The sequence below is a fragment of the Mercenaria mercenaria genome, chromosome 14 (genome assembly GCF_021730395.1).
Source record: "Mercenaria mercenaria strain notata chromosome 14, MADL_Memer_1, whole genome shotgun sequence".
Lineage (NCBI taxonomy): Eukaryota > Metazoa > Mollusca > Bivalvia > Venerida > Veneridae > Mercenaria > Mercenaria mercenaria.
In genome coordinates this window covers 20,742,180-20,759,113 of record NC_069374.1, presented here as the reverse complement: position 1 = coordinate 20,759,113, position 16,934 = coordinate 20,742,180, and the positions used below count along the sequence as shown (strand labels likewise).

The following is a 16,934-nucleotide window of genomic DNA, read 5'->3' as shown; positions in this document are numbered from 1 at the left end:
AGTAGACATAGGTCCAAATTGGATGTAACATGCATGTTGTACTACAGAAAAGTGGTCTTGATTTTTCCCTATGACCAGTAATGAAAAAGTTACAATATAAGCTATTTATAGTAACAACAAAGGGAACATACCAGACAGTGTATATTTGATTGATGTGGAGTGTGCATTGCGTGATTTTCTGACAGCAAAGAATTATCTCTACGTTCAATACAAGGACCTAACAAAAATAAGGACAGACTTGGATATGAATTTCCCCACATGGATGTACATGCTCCGAAAATACATGAGTACTTACCATTCTGATATAGAACACGAGTGGTGTGAACACAGTTTGGAAGCAAATTCGTATTGTACGTGTAACGTCAGGAAGGAACCAAAAATGATGGATGGAGCAGACAAGGTCTGCATAAACATTTAAACATTATTATTAGACCACCACGTTGTAAGCAATTGGAGATAGAATAAATGTGTTTGCTAAATGACTTAGCTATGAAACATGTAACACAGTACAGTAAATAAAGTCTCATACTGTACTTTCAACATTGTTTTGTTTTTTATTTCAATGAACAATTACAACGTACAAGATAGAAGACATGTATTTGGTATTTAGATCTGCGCAATAACCAGGAAAACTGAATGTTTGTTTCTGGTTATAAGTTCTCATACACAGTGGCAGCGGTGCCAGTTTCGATGCACAACTGTGCAATGTATGAACAGGGGATCTTCCTTTGCCTCAATGGCTCATTATGTTTTGAACATCTAATTCAGATAGAGAAATGTTGGATCTGTATTTGTAACACAGAATGTAATACCAGAACTGCTTCTTCTAATATGATCAACAAGCAAATTCTAGAGCTACAAAGATATTCCACACTGTGCACATTTTTGCCTCCAAACTATCCCAGTTCAATGAATGTACAGCTTCAAAGCCCTATCAACTGCATGATATATCTTTGATTTGGTATGTACAAGGCATAAACAATGTACTTGTAACACTTTACAATCGATAAAACAGACTATTTTCCGAAACAAGCATTTTTGCAGCCAAACACTGCTGTATCATGATCTAAAAGCGTTGTGCACATTTGTGATGCAAATCAGCTTATTTGAAACACTGTACATGTTCAAATTCCTGTAAAATACTCAAGGTTTCGATGATTTAGTGTATGCAAGGCAATAAACACCATAAAAACAGTAAAACAGAGAAGTCTGCAAACAACTATGACGTTAAGAATCATTTTACAGTGTGCATAAACAACTGATAAAAACAGTGCGTCACAGTCATAACTGCATTGAACAAAATGAAAGTAAACAGGTAAAAAGTTCTCTCGGTTTTTGGAGCATTATGGAATAATTTAAAGGATTTGGAACTATCAATATGCAAAGGTGAGTGTATTTTGTGGTAGTGAATACCATTAATTTAAGTTTGGTACGTTTGTCTTAGAAATAAACAGTTTATTTTTTTACTTTTTTCACGCAACGACTTTTGTGCAGAATGATGCAATTTCTGTCAAACTTTGAGACCTCGTATCTTGCTAACGCATGGATGAAAAAAATATCTCTTTTTAGGACAAGAAAGCCAGTTCACTAGCGTAATGAATGCATACAAAGATTTTATTCTGGAACACTTGGTTATATGTATATTTTTTACTATGAAAAATGGTTCAAATTGGTGTGAAATGCTTGCGAAAATGTGTGATTTTGAAATGCAAAAATCTTATTCAATCCTGAATGTAAATTAATGTTCTTGATCTCATTCGACAGCTAAACCCTTTCTTGTTTCGATGTCAATTTGTCAGAATTTACAAAAGTGTGGAAATATATGATTTTTTGCTCAGAAGTGACAGACCATATTGTCAACATAACAGTAATGCGCCATTTGCAAAGTTGCAAGTTTCAACCCTCGTAGTTTTCTATTGCATGGATGTAAAAAATATCTCTTTTAGGACAAGAAAGCCAGTTTGCTAGCTTAATGAATGCATGCAAAAATTACATTCTGGAACATGTGATTTAGCATATTTTTTACCATGAAAAATTGTTGAAATTCATGCGAAATGCTCGCGAAAATGAGTGATTTTCAAACGTAAATATCTTACTCAATCTTCAATGAAAATTCATGTTTCTGGTCTAATTCGACAGACAAACCCTTTCTTGTTTTAATGTTAAAATGTCAGAATTTACAAAAATGTGGAAATATATGATTTTTGCTCAGAAGTGACAGACCGTATTATCAACATAACAGTAATGCGCCATTTGCAAAATTGCAAGTTTCAACCCTCGTAGTTTTCTTTAGCATGAATGGAAAAAATATCTGCTTTAGAATCAGAAAGCCAGTTACCCAGCCTTATAAATACATGCAAAGCTTCTGTTCCAAAACATTTGGTTTAGCAGATTTTTGACTTTGAAAAAAGTGACGGAATTCGTTAAAATAGGCACAAAAATGGGCCATTTTGAAATGCAAATATCATTTTCATTCCTGAATGTAAATTCGTGTTCTTGGTCTCATTCGACAGCTAAACTCTTTCTTGTTTTGGTGTTAATTTGTCATAATTTACAAAAGTGTGGAAATGTATGATTTTTAGCTCAGAAATGACACACCACGGTAAACAACAAAATAGCCGCTCCGTTACAACAAAGGTGCATGTTTGGGCGATAATTTTACAGAAAGTAAGCAAGATGTGAAACTGACAATTTGACACCACTAAGACAAATGTCTTGGTTTTTCAATAAGACCAGTTCAGCTTTCTGCGATCAGAAATAACTTCAAAACATTGATTTGAAATTGCCCTGTCATTCACCATGTCTCATTTTTTCTGGAATCCCAATTCTAAAATTAGACCGTATTTTCCGAAAATCTGGGCGGTGACCTGGGTCACGTCAAACTAGGTTCAGCAAGGAGCGAGAGTAATGGCTTTCTGCGCGCCGAAGTATTTCTGTGGAATAAAATCGTTTTCTTGTGTTTGCAGATGGAGGGAGCAGAAAAATCTTTATGACAAAATACGTCGCAGAATGTCTGCAATTGAAAACTACCAAGGACTGACTCGGATGGCATATATAGGAGCCGAAATCTGCATGCAGATCGGTTTGTCTTCAAGTTGTACTAAAATTAAAAATGGCGGCAAGCCAAGCTGGATAAATTGATAGCGTCAGAAGTACGTTATGGCATGCCACAAGGTGGAATTTCTAGACCCTATGTTCAGTGTTTTGTGGTCTAGAAGAATAAATAAGCATTTGACTGATTGAATAGGAATTATTTCAGCATTTTAGAGGCAATGAATGCATGTTTCAGCCATCACTGTTTGTAGATATGTGAACTAGCCTGAGATGTTTAGGTATACATAATGGAAACATTTCTAGACCAAATTTTGTATCATTCATTGTGAGTAAAAATGCATAGGCACTTTTGCAGAATGAGTTATCAAGAAGCACTGATTTTCTAATGCTTTGCTTTATTTTGTCAGCACTGTGATGTGATTTGTACAGGCCAAGATGTTAAAAGTTTTACAAGCATATTGAAGTGGTGTGTGACAGATTTTCAACAGCAAAATTTTGGAGACAAAATAAGGTATGCATTTCACAAATACTCAGCAGATACTGAGATAGATTCAAATTTCAGTACAATGCCATTCCAGCTTGATGCTTGATACATGAACATTTTTGTCATAAATTCTGTAAGGCTGAAGCATTTCAGTGTCATTTCACATTGAACATTGATTGACTGATGTTCTATTTCATTTTTTATTTCAGAGCATTATTGTGAAGTGGTGATTTGTCAAAGATGTTACAGCAGTGGTGTGTGACAAAATTTCTTACAGCAGAGTTATGGAAAGATAACCAGGTAGGTCTATTCACATTCAACAATATACACAGCTAGAATAAATTTCAACAAGTATAACACAATGTTAATTTAATGTTTTCACTAAAGTCTTATAGCTTGCATTTTGTGATCTTAAACCAGTTACTTTCATAATGCATTTCAGTCTATTAAAGATATTAATTTCTATTACAGGCAGCTACAGCAGAGACCAGATGCAAATGACAGAGTTCAAAGTGATGGGTGCTTTTTGATGAAACAAGCGATGGAATTTTTACCATTCAAAATAATGGACTCTGATGTATTTCATATTTGCATGTATTGTGTGTATAATGAAATTTGCCCGTAAAAGAGGCACACTATTGCTTGTTGTGTTTGTTGTATTTCAATATAAAAAGTAATGGCAGTCTCCGAGATGAAGGTTTAGTGTTGGTTTGTCTGTATCATGAGTCTTATAGCCCGTTCTGTCTGTCCGTAGTTAATACTTTGCAAGCTTGTATGCTAAGTACGCTGTCCTAATGAAATATGAAGAGACAATGCCATTCACCAGTGTGAGTGAACAAGTTCACTCAAGCTGGTCTTGCCTTTGTTTATTAAGTGTACTTGGTAGACAAGTGTGGTCTATCACATCTCGGAGATACATATAATTAGATCAAGCAAGGGTCGTTGGTAAATAAAGCATGAGACGTGAAAACTTGAAACCTCATTTTACTGCATTCATACTTTTTTAACTACACAAGGCAGATCAAAATAAAACAAAATCAACACTTTGAAAAATAAAACTGATTTCTGACTGATCATTTTTCCTGAACGTCTCATCTTATCTTTTCCACCGAGCCCTTCATATATATAACCACATGCTTCTGCATCGAAATTGCAGTCAAACCTCTGATACTGTAGTATGATGAACAAGAAATATCTTTAAAAATGATGGTCGGCGAATTGTAATAAGGAAAGAAGTTTATGAATTTTTCATCTAACATTCATCTTTCATCTAACATTTTTCAAATTGCAAAACTAAACACCGCACTTTAACAATTTAAAGGGTTCTTTTTTAATTTTTCGAAAAGGTTTCGTAGGTTGCAATTTTGTTTCGTTTATCCTTAGACGAAAAATACAGCAGCAGTTTGATGAAGATTAAAGAAGGGGTTCATGGGGAAGAGGTCATTAAACGTGTTTTATTTTAGCTAAAATGGTCCCAAATCCCCATTTGAAAACAAAATAGCAGAACCTACGATATTTTACACTCGAGTTTGAAAAAAAATCCATTACATTTTAGTGGTTAATGCGAAGAAAGGCATATCTACTTTAGCTGTAGTGGTCCCTAATAGGGCCCAAGTTCCTATATGAATAAATTTGGAAGAGGACCTTATAATGATGCTCCAGACCAAGTATGACAAAGATCCACCAAGCTGTTCATGAGACGCTGAATAAGGCATTTCTAGTTTTATCTCTAGCAGCCTCTAAAAGGGGTCAAATGTCCCAGCTGAACTAAGTTGGCTGCGGGCCTAATAAAGATGCTACAAATCAAGTTTGCTTAGAATACATGAGAAAATATCAAAGGATTTTTTTATTTATTATTTTTATTTATTTCTAAAATAGGCCAACTGATCCCGCTTTAACAAATAGCATATTCGCTATTCATGAATCTTTGGACAATGACGTCACACCTATAAAAAAGTGAAGGTCAAGCAAAACATACAATTGTAATTATTTAAATATTTCTGTTTCATAAGCAAAGTTTGAACGTAGTCATTTCACATATAGATAAACTGTATGCAGCGTACCTTCAATTCAGTGTAATGAGATTCAGTCATTATATAGCATATATATAATAAAACAGATTTCAACTGAGTTCAATATTTGCATACCATACTAAAGAAAAATATTCATATATAATAAATCAGTTAAATAATTTATAACAAATATATCAAAGCAAACAAGTACTCATTTTAATAAGCAATCTGAATAAGTCACAAAAGCAAGAAACCTTTTCATATACAGACGACAATTGTAACAAGGAAAATCTTTTAAAAAGCACTTCTCTACATAAAAGACCCTTATCACACCCTTATTCATGTGATACGCAGACCGTATTCAGCTCTTTCTTTAATTTGATATATGTTGGGATTTAAACAGGTTTTATCATATTTATTAAACTCACTTATCATTTTGAGATATATCAATATTCTTGCTAAATATACTGAGCCAAAGTTAGCTTTAAAACTGTGAACAGCGTCGTTTAGGATAAACGCTTTGTCTACATTTCACTCAGCGTAGCACAATCAACAGAGTAAAAGAAATTGACACTCTCATCCGATCAGGCAGAGTGTTGCATAAATCTTCCATTTTGATAAATTATCTATAATGCGTTATCAAGTAGTTTGATTTGCAAACTGAAGTCACGTGACATAGGTAACGAAAACGAATTTAGACGGCGTCACCGAAAAAGTATAGCACATACAATGTATCGTCTCAATGCGAAAACCATTAATGCAAAATCCTAGACATGTCTCTTGTCAACCTTTCAAGTAAGCTTTAACACAAAATCATTATAAGACAGGTATAAAACTCAGAATGTCAAAAAAGTGTCCTTAATTAAGCAAAGTGTGTTCGTTTTGGAGCATCCGTTACAGCTTTATGTTTTCGATGTCTGTATCTCTGGTTCACTTAGTGTTTCCAGGGTTATAATATTATTCAATTAGCACATTGGTCGAGATAAGTGATACAATTCAAATAATTCTGCTTCCAACATATAATGCATCCACGTAGCGTAATTATGTAAAAGCAATTAGAATGTTTCGTTGCCTTACTTGAATATGCAGGGTAATGTTAAAAGTACATACAGTAGATATATTGTTACAGAAGGTAAAATGGTAACATATACCTTGACTCCTCGACAATCGCACTTGATCCTCGGAATCGGGAGGTCGAAGGTTCGAGCCCCATGGGGAGCGTTCGTCCGGGGGATGTTTGTCATGGGACTCATTCCGAAATGGCCGGTTCGTGAGCCGCGAGCTAGTTAAATGAATGGTTACCGACTTCTATCCGCCTGGCGCCTGGCATAGTGGTAGAAGTTGGGAGGTAATTAGTACGCACAATAAAAGGTGTCTCATAAGCCAAATTGGCTGGCCCTTTCAATAGGGGTGACGCTATAATAAACAAGACCTTTACCTTTACCTTTATATTATTGACTCCTGGATAAATACCATTTATAGCTGTTAGCAGGATAGGTAAGAAGCAGGTAGCTGCGTTGATTTAGTCTACTGTAACAGATAGATGTCAACAGCACTGCTCCAACGGTTAACTTATAACTTTACATATCTCAATAAATGCGTAGACTTTTAGGCTTCAGGCACCTTAAACGCCATGGCAACATTAAAAAAGTTGTTTTTCATATTTGACTGTCACTCGCTTCGTTACAATTGTTACAGTGCCATGAATATACGTGTGCATATCGTGAAGGCCGCGGTGGTACAGTGCCTGCAGTGTAAAAACTAAAGCCAAAAATATAAAATATAAAAAAAATATACATCAAATAGATAACTCTGGTAAACCTAGGTATAAACAAGTCTACAAGCAGTCTTATTCAAACAACCTAAAATACATGTGTGCAACAAAACAGACATTATTGTTTGTAACCAAACAAACGATATTAAACTAAATAACAAACCTTACTGAACTTGTTGCTTTTTGAGGGCTCGAACCTTTTGGAATCACTTTGTGCATTTAGTGATATGTTTGCCCTGTTCAAGAACCTGTTCGTTATCGCACTGAATATTGATACTATGAAATGTAATTATCATTTAGGCCATACCAAATTAATATGTCGTTCGTCGGAACTACCGCATCAATAATTTCATTCCGAGAAAAAAAAAATAAAAATCACCCGCCCGCACGTACATAAAAATCTCCGAAAAAAAATTGTTTTCCCGATTACGCGGCCGGAATAATAAGGGCCCCAAAGCGGGTTTTAAATCGCTTTTTTAATGCTCAAATGATATTGATGGGGTTTTCATGCACCCAAAATACATGTTACTGATGCCCAAACTAAAAAGTCGAATTTATGTGTTGTTCTCATTTTTTTGAAATCTGGGTGTCTGTGCTAGTGCCACACATGGCCTTTGATGTGTGGGAGGTAATGAAGTAGGATTTACTTTTGTTCAATACAGTAAAAGGGGAAAAAGCACGACTTGTAAACGGCACGGGGTCATTTAAAAAAATATTTAAAAAATATTGTTCAGATATATTTTTTTAAAACCCATTTTTTATCTTTGTTTATTTTCAGTATGTTTTATCTAGGCCCAAAGCTGGGCCGACACTATTTTAAAAAAATTTTTTTTTTCACAGATCCTGACCGACCTTCACATTGTTGGGAAAAAATCTTTTTGATCGTAACTTCTTTGTACGCATCAGTATTCTATCAAAGCATTTAGTCAATTTTAAAAAATTTTTGTTTTTCAAATAAGTATGTGATATAAATCTTTTTTTTGTAACCCCATTTTTGCCTGTTGTCTATTACTTGGGGTAATTTGATAGAACAAAAAAAAAAAAACGGAAAAAAAAACAAACCTCCCCAACTCAAACTTTCTGTTCGTCAAAGCAAAACAAACAACACTTTAAAGGGGGGCCCCATAAACACTTTAAGGGGGGCCCATTTGGGGATCTTTCTTTTCATCTTGATATCATTTTTGCCTGAATGAATAAATGAAGAGTTGGGTTTTCGGCGAACCGCCCAAAAGGTATATATCCCCGAGAAAATGTTAAAGGGGATTACGTTAATTAAAAGCAAAAATAAAACCATTGAAGAAAAGCGTAAATACAAAATAGTGAAAAAATAAAATAAAAAATTTAAAAAAGTATAAAAGCGGTGATTAATAATCAAATAAGGTCAGATTTTATGATATATACCTTTTTCTTTAAAAAATGCAAAAATTTTGTCGGCTGAAATTTGCTCGACAGCCTTTTGAGATTCAAATGGTATTTGGGTTGCGCTGTGGATCGAAGTCATCAGTCGTTTAAAAATTGTTTAAATAGTAAGGGGTGTTTGCATGTATAATTCAGGTTGATCTTCATTGTTCAGCAATACAAATGAGAAACCGGTATGACCATCACAACGAGAAAGAACAATTTCCCCCGCGAACGATCATTTTTGGTGCCATTCCCTAAAGTGGGTTTTAATTTCACGAAGTTTATTAAAACGAAGCATTTTTCCCACGAGGACGCCTTTAGTTAAAATGTTTTTGTTGATATTTGCCCTAAAACAGTTTGGTAATTTAAATTTAGATTGTTTTATAAAAAGTGATTTTTTGCTGCGATCAGCATTTCATTTCCATAAATTTACCAACATGACTGGGAACCCAAACAGAATTGTGGACTTTTAAAAGATATTATGAACCCTGAGAAGATGTTTTGAATGAGGGTTTTTCTTATTACGGTTGTTATTGTTGAAATACAGAAAGGAGTGGGAAAAGATGAAAAAATTTTCTTCATTATATTCTGAAAAAAAATTAAAGGGCCAACAATTGCTTTTGTTCGCTAAAAAAATTGTGCGTTATTTGGAAACAATTTTGATTGATGCAGATGCTAACGGCGGCACATCCACCTTTGAATCATCTTTTGAACCATCTGTATAAATAGGAAAATATTTTGTAAGTGTTTTGATTTCGTTAATTTGGACTTGAATATTTCGGGGGTTTGTTTACCCTTTTTTCAAGCATTTTTTTATATCAAAGAGAACTTTTGGGAGAATTAGAACCCATGGGGGTTTTCAGAACAAAATTTATCTTTACATCATGAATTCAAAATCTGTTTCCTTTCAAGAATTAATCAATGCAAAACCCAAAAAGGGTTTAAAATTTTTTTTGGGTTTTCGTAAATACGATCGTGGTTTGGGGTTTAAATATGATTTTGAGCAGGTTGGATTTGTTGGCAGCTACCCCAGAGCTATTGCAATGACAGTTTTTCACTCTCGTATAAAGGGAGGGTTCGTTTGCTTCAACATACAAGTTTCAACGGGCGATGTTCTAAATGCCCCAAGAGCAATACGAAACCTTGATTATGAATAGTATCCAGCATCTGTAAATACGATTTCGGGTGAACCTAAACAACACAACCGAATCTGCTTGGATCGAATCAAAGCCTATACGTCTTAACAAAACCTTGCGATCTGCCCCAATCAGTATTTAAAATTCCCTTTAAAAGATTCAACGATTTAAACTTTGGGCTTTCAGGATTTTATGTGGGGTATAAAAAAAATTTTTTTACAAAAATAACCCCAAAGAAATTTTGTTTCGTAAAACAAGGGGTATTTTTGTACCATTTAGAAATCAGGGTACTTTTTTTTGTTTTCCGAAATTGACAAAAGGGGAACACTGGTTTTTGATTGGAAAATTTAAAACCTTTTCCCCATCCCCAAGTTTGAACTTTGTTCAAACATGCGAAATTTGGGCGTTCAATCGTACGCATTTTTTTGAACGATAACATATAGAAAGTCTCAACATAAATAACAATCTATCCTGGTGACAAACATTTCACAATATTATTAATTTTGGCTAAAAAGTGTGACAGATAAAATAGAACCTGTGGAACTCCCGTTCTTGTCAAAAGAGTCAGAAAGGGTAAAACCCAAACACGTCTTTAAAATTGCGATCTGTAAAAATTGCGATAAAAAATTTTGGAAGACGACCTTTTAAACCTAAGTCGTTAAAGATATTCAAAATCCCATATTTCCATGTAGTGTATAGGTTTTTTCTAAATCGAAAAATCAGCACTAAATGCTTTTTTTTAAAATGCATCACAAATAAAATTTTCCAGTCGAAAAGATGTCATTGTGCTGCGCCCCCTTGGAAAACCGTTTTGAAAGTTTGTAATTGGGTTTTGGATTCAAGATACCAAACTTTTAGAGTTGATCATACGTTCTAGCGTTTTAATAAACAACTGGTAAGGAAACGGTCTATTTTAGGGGGTTGTGCTATTTTTCCCGGGTTTTGGTTTTGAATAACTATAGCTTCTCTCCAGGTCTAAAAAAAAGCCGTTTTCCATGAAATATTATAAATTTCAAGTAGGAGGTTAATGATTTTTGTGGTAAATTTTTTAAAAGTTGATAATGAATTTGGGCCCGGGCCCGCTGCGGTATCGTGAATTTATCTAAAGGTCAAGAATTCTGTGAGTGAAAAAATTTTTAAAATCTTCTCATTATTTGAATCAAAAATTTAAAAGGGTTTTCTTTCTTTATCGATTTTATGTTTTGAAACCTTTTATCTAAATTTTTGATGAAGAGTTTTTTTAAAAAGTTTTTCCAAGGGATTGGGAAATTCCTCCTTGCAAGCAATAGATGGGGCTGTTTTGAAGATGGGGAAAAATTTTAAGATTTTCCTTTTTCCCCTTTTTTTGCGAATCATTTCCAGATTTTTTTAACCCTGCTAGAATTTAAATTTTGAAACGTTGATGCCATGATTTTTTCTTTGCTTTTTTTATAGTTCTGCGAGCTTTTTCTCTCAGAATCCTAACGATTTTTAAGTTTTCTTTCGTCGGCCGTATATTGAACTTTTTAAAGGCCCCTCACGTTTCGAACAGCATCTTTAAAACATATTTACCAAGGTTATTTTTTTTGTTTACCCTTTCTTTAATTTTAGGAAAGGATTGTCAGCAATTTGGAAAGAACTGGGAAAACCCATAATAGGGTATAAAAAATTTGTAAAATCTCCCAAATCAAATCTTTTTAATAGCTTTAAATTTTTTTCCCAAAAGCTTTTTTAAAATTTTAAATATGAAGGGGGGCTGATGGCGATTAGAAGTTTTGAAAAATAATTGGGAAAAAGGTCACTACCATGCAAATCATCCAGTACTTTCCATTTAAAAAACAAGAAAGAGCTCGGTTGAAAAATTTTCAATTTAAGCGAAGAAAAGTTCCTGTTGCAGGATGAAGATACTTTTTTTATTTTCATTTTAAAAACAGAGGGGATTTTTCAATAAAAGTTTTAATAATTTGACCTTGTGTTGCTGTCAGAACAGCCCAGAATTATGATGACCATTAAAATCTCCCATAAACAAAACGGGTTTTGGTAATTGTTTTTTAAAATCATCAAGTTCTTCAAGATTTTGTTTTAATTGGGAGGGAGTAAATCGAACAGATAGTATTTGGTCGATGAATGTTAAGTTTTTTGCAAAATGATTGGATACTGTATTTAGAACAATTTGTTTTCGGTGCATTATTTTTAATAAAAGATGACCACAGACGCCCTATCGTGTTAGTGTTTATGAAGTTATACACTGAATAATTTTTGAAAGCTATTTTTTTCCGTTTCCTTTAAAATGTTTCACTAAGGCACATAAATTTAAGGATTAATTTTGATAAGGAAGAGAATTTTTTTATAATTTTTCTTAAGTCCACGGCAAAACCCTGGATAATTTTTCTTTCCCTTACAATGGGAAATAAAAACTAAACCATGGAAAATTAAATTATTGTTTGATTGATCAGGGGGGAAAAATTTTTATTTTCCCTTTTTGTGCGGTTAAACGGGCGGGGCGAAATGGCGGTCTCCCCTCCCCTTTCCCTGTTAACCCGGGTTTTATCATGGGGAACCCGGGTTTTGGGTTTGTATGGGGTCATTTGATCCTTTCCAAACCCCCTCATTCTCAAATCAAATTTTTTTTTTGGGGGTTTGACTCACCCCACGTTGTTAGTGTTTGAGAAAGTTTTTCGTGACGAGGGACCTGAAAACTTAGGAACTTTTGTTAGCTGGGGCGTGTTGGTTTTGAGCTGCCTTTGAATTTAGATGCCTCAAGGGTTTTTCTGGTACTTTTGGCTTTTCAGTTGGTACGAAGTTTGAGTTGGATTTTTTTGAGCATTTACTGAAAACTGTTGAGTAAGGCATCAATGCACTGTGTTTTATTTTCTAGAACAGAAAATTTGTTATGATGAAAAAGTTTGTACGAGTTTGGAATGTAAATTTGGCTTGGCAAATTTGTTTTTTTGGCCAATGCCCCGTGTGAATTTGACAGAAGAACCCCCTTTTTTGATTTTCCATGTCTTGCAATCACGAGACTTGGTGATGGGCTCGTTCATTACAAACCAATGGGCGATACAAAATGTGTGGTCATGGAATGGCCATCCTGTCCCCATTTTGGGCAAATGTAATGCCCTTTTCGTTTTTTATTGTGCCCAAACTTTTAGCAATAAAGCATTGAAAAGGATTAGGGAAAAAATTTTGTAACTTTTGTGAGGGTATCCAACTTTTTCGAATGAAGGGAAAAAACGGAGTGCCAAAGTAAGAAAATTTTTATTTGTGTGAATTTCTTTTCCTAATCGCTTTATTTTTATACGCTAGAGCATGAATGTTGATTGAAAAGGGCCCTTTCACAATCTCCTCTCCGAAAACCCCCGCAAAGGGCGGGCAACGAATGACCCCCTTTAGGTGTTCAAAAATACGGTGTGCAATGCCTTACATGGCCGGGTTTTAAAAAGAAGTTACGAAAGTAAATTTCGGGAATTTGAGGTTTTCAACTTCAACAGAGTCACCAGTTCGCAGTTTTTTGACTATTTCGGACACCCGCAAAGCCTTCATGGTTTTTTTTAATTTTAAATGGCGGGCTTGAAAATTTTTAATGTTTCGCTGTTGACTTCAAAAGAAAATCGCGGTAATGCCCTTTGGAAGTGTATGGTCGGGGAGGATTCTCACCCTTCCCTGCGTGAATCTGTTTCGGACGGCTTTTTTTTTTTGGTTTCCATATTAAAAAGTTTCAAATTCGTCACTCGCAGCCCCACCCCCCCGGGTCCAACAAGGGAACATGAAACAGAGCGGATATCCAGCCAAAAACATGTTGGGATACTGTAGTGTATACTGGAGGTATTTTTCAATTTGTTCATATACCAGTTGAAGCAGAAAAAACAAAAAGGGGGTTAAGGGTTTTTTACTCTACCCAACCCCTTGGCCCTAAGCCACCGCCTTCTAGGAAACATAGCATTTTTGCCTGAAATGAATCTCCACCACAAAAGCATAAGCTAGCCTGATCTGTTAAGAAATTATTCTAAAGGGATTCGAGCAATGTCGAAGCATCTGTATGACCAACTCTGTTTGGTCTCACTGGTCAAGTGGTTTGTTACTTCCCTTCACCTCTATGGGTTGGAGTTCCACTAGGGGCACAAAGTTGTTCATGTGCCGAAGCCATCTAACTGTGCTTCAGAAGAAATGTTATTCCACACATGTGCCTGTTTTGTCTTAAATATTCCTCATACTGTGCCGTTAAATAGGCAGGCCTTCAGATTAATGTAGAAAAATCAAAATTAAAAATAAGACACTCATCCCTTAGAAATTATAACTAAAAAAAAACAATTTGAAAGTGATTCAGTGAGGTTTGGCAAGAATTTATTTGCAAAATCATTCATGTAGTCTTTAAAACATAATAGAAAAGCTATATACTGTGTTACCCACACTGTAAATGTTTGATTTCTGTGTTATTTCTAAAGAAATGTTAACTTCATGTATAATCATAACCGCCTCCTCAAGGGTCCAAGCTGGGAAAGAAAATAAAAAAAACCCGCTCGCTCCATGTAAAATCTACCCGCCTCTGAAAAAATCAAAATTGAGAAAAAAAAATAAAAATTTCGCTCGCCCGCTCCATTTTTTTTTGAAAATTTTCCGAAGATTTATTAATCAATTTGGTATGGCCTTAAATGTAAAATTGTAATTTCTTCAGTATTTTAGCGATAAAAAATTTGACAGATGGGTGTAACCTGTCTGTACAAAATTATATCATTCTGTTAGCAATTTAACGTGGCATGTATTTCTAAAGGAAAGAAGTAAAACCAATCAATGTAATCTTACACGTGCTATGAAACATAAAATATTATATACGCTTCTCAAATGCGCTCATTTGATTGGCTGAAATACAGATTTCTGTTAAAAACATCTACCTTCCAACCTGAACAATCAAATATCAAGACGTGTATCTGATGCCTTCAACAAGATATTTTGGGACATCGTAAGACAGCACTTTTCATATCTCACAAGGGCATATTGAGCACACAAGAGGCGATCTATCACTGTGTTTCAATTTTTATTCTTCCTTGTTTTAGTATTGACTCACTAGCTAATGCAAGACGTGCCGAACGTCAAGGGTATGGACTTATCCTAAATATATCACTGGACCGACCGTCTGACGAGATTTGTCAGTATTGCTGGACAAGATACACTCTCAAAGCTAAAGAACTTGATAATCTTGTTCGAGACGATATTCAAACACCTGCCGACAAGGCTGCCTTTTGGAGTGAAGACGAGATGCACCACGCTAGAGCTAACCATATGAAATCACCAGCACGAAATTTGTAATTCGTTTACTTCCTATATGTGGACATATTTCTGTTTTTCACTGTCATCGCTTTTATTTTCTTGTTTGTTTTTTGCTGTGTCATTAGTCTAAGAATATGTCTAATTGTTGCCTGGAAAATGGTACGTTGGATGAATAATCTGAAACTTCATTTCAAGCAAGATTAAACGTATTCCTTAAGGCAAGTTTATGGTACTGCCAATATACTATATGGAAAGAATGGACAGAACTCTTTTTATTTCTGATGAAAACTAGCACTTACTTACTAAGATAAAAAGAAATATTAAAAATAAAAAATTATGGACTCATAGCATAAAAGACAAATTGAAAATATTTTTGAAACTTTAAAAAAAAGTATTTCTGCTGAAATATATGCAACCATAATTAATGTTATCCCATTTTTCCATCCAATCAAGTGCAATCCATTTTCAGTGTTTTATATGCGGTCATGAAGAGTTTAGTTCCTTAGTAAGCATGCAGATTTGTTAATACTCTGTTATCCTGTTTATATGAATTGCAGTTATATTAAGCTAATTTGTAACATGACAAACAATAGGAAAGCCTTTTCAAACTCAACTGTGCAAAATATTTCGGCTTGTTCCTGCTTTTATTTATAAATATAAAAATTGATCTGGACAGCTACTTCTTAAAACCGTGCCATCCAACTTGGCAGTCATAATATTATATGCACTGTAGCTCTAAACTATCTACAAAAGAAACATTAGAACCAAGTTTCATGCTTAATATTTATCAATTAAGAGAACTGGCTTAATAACTCCTGACAAAATTACTGCCTGAACACAATTACAATCCCTACTACCTAAAGACCGATTGCAATGATTTAAGTGTACAATTACTGACCTCAAATAAAATTTATCTACTGTATTAAATTAACATACAAAAATTAAATTATATGAGCTGCGTCAAGCTAGAAAGGTCCCTAATGTAAATGATGTTGTTTTGTGTAAATGACGTCAGAGTTATATGACGTCACTTGGACGTTTTAACATGGCGATGTGCCTTTTTAAATTTGAGCGAATGTGATGCCTCATTTCAGACAAGTTAACTTCGTTCTACGTTTTTTTAAATCTATATCTTCTCTAATCTTTTCAAAAGCTTTTGAACACTCCTTCAAAATGCTTGCTTCTCCATGTTTATGTCACGGAACAAATAACGATCAAAGCGTCATCCAGATTCTATATACCTTAAGATATCGCGATCTATCGTAGTATCGATGCAATCTGCTACATTAAGATCTCGTTCTACATGATTTCAGTTGAAATCTGAAATTTCTATTTTATGTAAAGACATTCATGTACTTATCATGTATGCAATAATGTACAAATGTCATCAAAATACTATAATGTCCCTTTTTGTTTGACGCGGCTCATGTGAAATTAAATTTGTATAAGCCGCTAAATTCTTTATCACATTGATTTTACTAAAGGCCTAGGATATGCAGGATGTCTAATATATTAAAATGCAAGACAGTAAATTAGAAACTTCAATGTTCACATTTGTTGTACCTTCTGACCCTAGGCAGAGTACTGTGATAGGCGACATTTATATCAACAACCACTATTGTTTCTTTAATTTTATATCCTTACTTACCTTCTTTCAGCCTCTATAAAGAGTATACCATGAACAGTTACTTAAATCAAATGTAAATCCATACTTTGACTGACAATTACACTGTTATGTTAGTGTATTAAACCATGTTTAAATATTTCTATCTTGGCTTGTAACAAGCGTGTGCGAATTATCTTTCCTGTGCTGAGGTTATTGTAAT

The 16,934-nt window shown here is 34.4% G+C and overlaps 1 long non-coding RNA gene across 1 annotated transcript; it reads left to right on the top strand.

The window, feature by feature from the left end:
* Positions 1–2,888: 2,888 nt before the first annotated feature.
* LOC123527165 (uncharacterized) lies at positions 2,889–4,179 on the top strand. The gene is made up of 4 exons (XR_008367004.1): positions 2,889–3,082; positions 3,462–3,565; positions 3,748–3,838; positions 4,010–4,179. It is a non-coding gene; the product is annotated as an uncharacterized LOC123527165 (long non-coding RNA).
* The last annotated feature ends 12,755 nt before the right edge of the window (positions 4,180–16,934 follow it).